Raw genomic sequence first — 6,000 nt, forward strand, 5'->3', positions numbered from 1 at the left:
AGTGCGTCATACACTAAATATTTAGGCACCTTTTCTAAAATTAGGTAGCCTAAAAGGTATTCCGTTAGCCCTAACGTTCATTCATATGTTTCTTTCTAACAGCACGCAGTTTCTATACGCGACGGACGGTCAATATTCTAAGGAAACCTCTACCACAGGCTCTGTTCTACGACCTCTGCCCTTTCTAACCTACATTATAAGCTGTGTTGTGAAAATATTATGCTGTTTTCGAGAAAGCCATTTTACCGGTACCGTAAAATTATATGAATACCTTCAATCGATCATTTTCATGGTATAATTTTGTGCAATCTTTCTCATATCGAAACAATTTTTATCGCAATGGGCAAGAAAATAACATAAAAACCGTACGACAAAACAGTTTCTACGAGGACCTGGAGTAGGGAATGAAGAAGGAAATTACACAATTCACAATTGTGTATGACATTTTAACGCAAAAGTTGCTGGAAAGCAATTAGGGGGAATGTCAGTGGGGAACCGTGGAACAGGCCGTCCCCAAAGTCGAAGAGAATCACTGGTTCGACTTACCGAGAGGCCCAATCTGAGGTTAATAAACACATTCTTCTGGAAACGAAGGTACAGGACATGACATTGGAAAGTCCCGACGGTGTAAGAAAGAGCGAAATTGACTTAGTTCCAAATAACTACACAGGCATTGTACCAGACGTGAGGTGCTAGGGGAGATTTGAAGCAGCGAGTATTGGATGATTAGGTGAACAGTAAGACGGAATCTCAAACGAGAACGAAGGAAACACGTAAAAAAGTAAAAAAACGTTACACGGAGTCACTCAGTGGCAGGACGCACGAGTTTTGAATAAACTTCAGGAACAAATTCGCGCTGCAACGTGAGGACAAAGGGGATAGTGTAGGCAGGCTAAGTGACAACTTAACAAGGGTAATCTAAGAATCAGCAGTAGCTGTGGTAGAAGTAGCCTGAAGAGAACAAACTGTACAACTCACTCCGAAAACAAGAAACCTAATCGCGAAACGCAAGATTGTCAAAGTGTCGAGTACTGCAGAACGAATTGTAGTCGCAAAGCTTTCGAAGTTGATTAACAGAAGGCGTGCATACAACATACATGTAGTGTAACGTGCATCTATACGAGGTATTTACGGAATAGGGTAAAGCGTTTGACTATGTACGCACCGCATCATTGCTGGAAGCACTAAGTACCAGGAAATGAAGGATACCAACATACGTTTCTTAGAAAACATACATAAGTAATGTACGGGCAATATTACCCTTCACAAAGAAAGCAAAAAGTCCCCATCAAAACAGGGGTATGACACGGAGATGCCATTTCACCGAAATTCTTCAGAGCATGTCTGAAGGCGATATTTGGGAAGCTTGACTACGGAATTCAGGATTACTGATAAACGGGGCATACTTGAGCACTTTGAGCTCTGCGGACAATATTGGCTTTCTAGTGAGTCTCCATCTCACGTGCAAAAAATTCTTTGAGAACTTGAGTCAGAAAGCTTCGCCGTCGGACTAAAAGTCACATGAATAAGCCCAAAGTAATGAAAGCATGCAGAAATCACTCAATTCAGCTCAGATAACTCACCGCTATAAGTACAAGAGTATTACTAGCGTCGGCAGGTGCTGAGTGCCGGTGTAAACCACTAGAAAGAAATCCGGCACAGAATAGTTGTCAGCTGGGGTGCATTAGAGCAATAGTCCAAGATAAGAAAAAATAGGCTACCTCTGTCATTGAAAATAAAAGTATACAACCACCCCGTGCTGCCGTTGATAGGATATGGGAGGGGGCAAGTTGGGCCCTTACTAAACTTAAAAGAAAACTTAGGTCGACTGGAGGGGCTATAGGACGAAGGGTGGTAGGAGCTACTCTCACTGACAGCCAACGAGCTTCGTGGATCAGGGAGCAAAATCGAGTAGAAGATATCATAGTACCAGTCAAGGCTTGGGCAGGCCATGTAGTGAAGCGAAATAACAACTGCTGAACCACCAGTGTAACGACGTGAGTACCGAGAGATGAGTATAGCTAAATGGGAAGGCGATTGGCTCGATGGAGGGAAGAAATAAGAAAATTCGGACCGAAAGATTCGCCTCGGGGAGATCAGGACAGGAGCGGATGGAGGTCAAAGGAAGAAGCCTTCGTTCTTCAGTGTACATAAAGAGGCTGATGATAATGAAGATTGTTTCGTGAACAGCTTGTTCCTTCTTTTGATTGCTTCAACCCTTTTTTCTGCATGAAATCATCTGCTATCCCTGACCCCAATTGGAGATACATGTCCCCCTGCCTAAAATTTGGTCTTCATAATACCCTGACCTCGAAACCGACATCTCCGCTTTGAAATAGCTGGCCGACTGATTCTAGAGCTGAATTCACCCTAAACTCTACTCTGAAACAAAGTTGTGCATCGGCACCCTTCAGACACCCTTGCACCACTTCCTCAACAGGCTTTTGTCGTTGCATTTGAGTTACAGGCATCGGGTGAAATTTCTCGTGGCCTGGTTCCGCTTTTCTATCTTGTCGTGCCTGTTTGTAAATGACGGGGTTTTGGAATACAGCTGTTTTCTAAACCACATTCTCATCCCACGTGGTGCGCTTCTCTTGGTACACGGAGTGTTAAAACACTCCACAGAACTGAACGTGTTATCGTGTGTAGCATTCGCTTTCGTTGTCTTGTCAGAACGAGGTGCCAACTGATAAGATGAAGAATAACCTTTTTTCTCTTTAGTAAGAGTAAAAAGGACCATAATTACAATCACGTGTTCACCACCCTCCTTCTTTGCATTGGAACGGGGGTGTTGTGCCGTAGTCGTTAATGAGTCTGTGAAGCCAAACGCTTTAGAATGATTGGCGTTTTCTGTTAAGCCACCGTGGCGTTTCTATATCTGCTGCTGCTGCTCTCACTGAGAGCTCCACTAAAATTTCATTTCGGCACACGTTCGCTTGTCTAAAGCGAGCTTTCTTCTCCTCTTTTGAGATTTGACTGAAACGTCAGGGAACTCGGCCATGACGGCTCTGGTGCTGTTTTGCTGGCTTCGACCGAACTGTGCCTCCTATTCCTAATGCGGGCCAACGTAACCCAGTGTTGACCAGTGTCCTTCGGTAAGATCCACTAGGTCTGGGCATCTCCTCACGTTTCCGTCTCCCGCACACTGGCCATCTGATTCCCTCAGCGTCTTTTCAAACATTGGTTGGCTGCTAAGAGAATACGTTTTTCCCATAGGGTCCTTGGTGCTTGCCTAGATCTCGGTTTCAAGAAAGAATCTCCACTGCGATTTCGTCGATAAGTGGTGGAAGGGAAGGCCCCGCTTTGCTCCCCACATGACCTCGCAGTTGAGCTCTAAAAAATGTTTTCGTGAAGCTTAAAACTGCTTGAATTGCCAGTGTGTGCAGTGCGGGCCAAATAAAGTGCTACGCCGATTTTATTTCAACCCTCGCTAAACACACCCTTCCATTCAGATATTCTCATATTGTAGGACTGGCACGGTGCCTGTCCTTTGAAAAACGTTTACACTTGTAACTTGAAGAAGAGCGAGCATCTTCCGTAAAAACAGTTTTAATCCAGTATTGGCAATTAGCTGATTCTCTCCATGATGGCGCACGAACTTTCTACTTGCATAGATTGCTTTTTGCCGGAGAACCTTCTTTCAGAAAAGAACCACTAAATAAATGACCACATTGACGTCCTGGCTATTAGGTTGTCGCTTATGCACGTGGAGCCCGACCCGTGTCTTTCTTTGGGGTGAGGATGCTTCGCACCCAGACTTGAACTTCTGCAGTTCTTCGGTGGTGGTTCTGCAAGATAGCGCAGTGGGCGTTGTGTTCATTGTCGACTTGCTGACTGCGTCCTATACCTATAAAAAAGTGCATGCTTCCTTACGCGTTCGTAAAAGTCAGCGGAATTGAGCAGGGCTCGACTGTGCCATCCGTTTGAGGCGTGACGCAGCTGGTGCGGAGACTGTTCTCGAAAGGGTACGTTTTGTTTAAAGTGACAATTCCGGAAGTGGCACCTGATAGCTCGGTCGCTATCCGCGCATCCTCGATCGTCTTGAGGGGGCAGTCAAATTGCAAGTGATGTCGACTGGGACCCCAAGTATGCTCGCTGTGTTTGCAGTAGCGCCGCAACCTATTGAAATGTCTGCAGGGGAGATTCACTTCACGTCGTCGGCACATTGTTACGTACCGGTAGGACAAGGATGCGACGAACGATGTGATGGGGGAACCGATCTAGTTACGTTATGTACCCAGCGGCCACGACCGAACTAGCGCAAGGTGGGCCCCAGGCACTCCGTCGTCGTCGTTATAGTTCTTGGGTCAAGGCGCTGTGAGACATCGCCCACCTGAGTCCCGTGACAATATTTTCTTGATTTATTTTGATTTGATTGATTGTGGGGTTTAACGCGCCGACGCAACGCAGGCGATGAGGCGCGCCGTAGTGGAGGGCTCCGGATTAATTTTGACCACCTGGGGATCTTTAACGTGCGCCGAAATCTCGAACACACGGGCGTTATTGCTTTTCGCCTCCATCAGAATAGCGGCCGCCGCGGCCGGGAATCGAACCCGCCACCTCGTGCTCAGCAGCGCAACGCCTTAGCCACTGAGCCACCGCGGCGGGTCAATATTTTCTTGCCTGAATGGGCTGACTTGGCTGACGACTGTCCCTTGAAGGACGTTTTCAAACGGTGGTTCTAGAGCGGCGTTCGTCAACCCAATCTCAGCCAGCGACATGATAGTCTGGTCGCTCCACTAGGCGGCAGCCTAAAATTCGATACCATTTGCAGTCTCCAAAACACGGTTACCCAACCGAATGTTCTTCGTTTTCCGGTCAAGAAACTACCTTGCAGCCTATTGGGTCACATGATATCTACGTTTCCGTTGTCCAGAAAGGGGCGAGCTCGCTCACGAAGCACTTGTTAGCGATCTTCCCGCTTTATCTTGAGAGACTCCGGTAATTAAGGATTGCAGCGTTTCTTCTCGTCTCATGATATCGCAGAGCCGGAAACTCTAACAATTCTCGCTGGAACCAATCTGAAAAGGCGGAAAAGGGCAGGAGAGATAGAACGGCGTCGATTGTCCAAGAAGTGCTTAGCTTACGTATTTATAATTAGTACTTCAACATAGTTTTTACAATCACCGCGTAGTAAGAAATGAGAGTTTAGCGTGGTCATCTGCCTAGCCAAGATTGTTCTAAAGGGAATCCCCCTCGATTTATATAAAAGGATCTGCCGTGATTACGTCGCATTGATTGCCCCACATCCAATGCTAATAGAAAGCTTGTATGCCTCAACAGAAACTTCGGTTTCACGCCCCCTTGAGTAAAAAAGCAGTTTTATATTAACTACATTCAAACAAATAATACTTACACTTCATGAATATGTAGGGTCATATGTACGTAACACTAACAATATTCAATCGGTCCGAAAATTCGGACTGTTCGTAGTTTCCAGCCTTCAGCACCAGCGTGCTGCAGCTGTCACCAAATCAAGTATACACCCAACTCATTTCCTACAGGCAACAATTATCACACTTTCCCTATGGTTTAACGCACATATCGGTATCTCGGTGCAAAAGTGTGTTTCGAAGTAACCACAAGCCTGCCACTGCCCGTACGCAAAAGCGTGTCGTACTGGGTTGCTTGGAACACTTTCTTTGTTCCTTCCGGTAGCGGCCAAAAGAACTCCCCTTTTCGTATCACGAGCCCAGGAGTAGAATCACGGTACTCACGGTATTTTGAGGTTAACCACCTGGTTTTCAGACCCACCAATGCAAAATTATCTTTTCTGAACCCCTGAAGTTTTATTGTAAGCTTGGAACACTTTCTTTACTCATTAAACCAGGTGCCAAAAGAACTCCTTTTCTGGTGTAACGAGCGTAGGGGTAGAATCACCGGCTTCACGGGCTTTGGGGTTAATGTCTTGCTTGCGGCACCCACCAATTAAACTTATCTTTTCCGGAGCCGTGACGTCTTAGCGTAAATTTTCTTTAAAAAAACTGTTCTCTTATCATT

This window comes from Haemaphysalis longicornis, unplaced genomic scaffold (assembly GCF_048455015.1).
Source record: "Haemaphysalis longicornis isolate Haplotype H1 unplaced genomic scaffold, Haemaphysalis longicornis Haplotype H1 scaffold_10, whole genome shotgun sequence".
Taxonomy (NCBI): Eukaryota; Metazoa; Arthropoda; class Arachnida; order Ixodida; family Ixodidae; genus Haemaphysalis; species Haemaphysalis longicornis.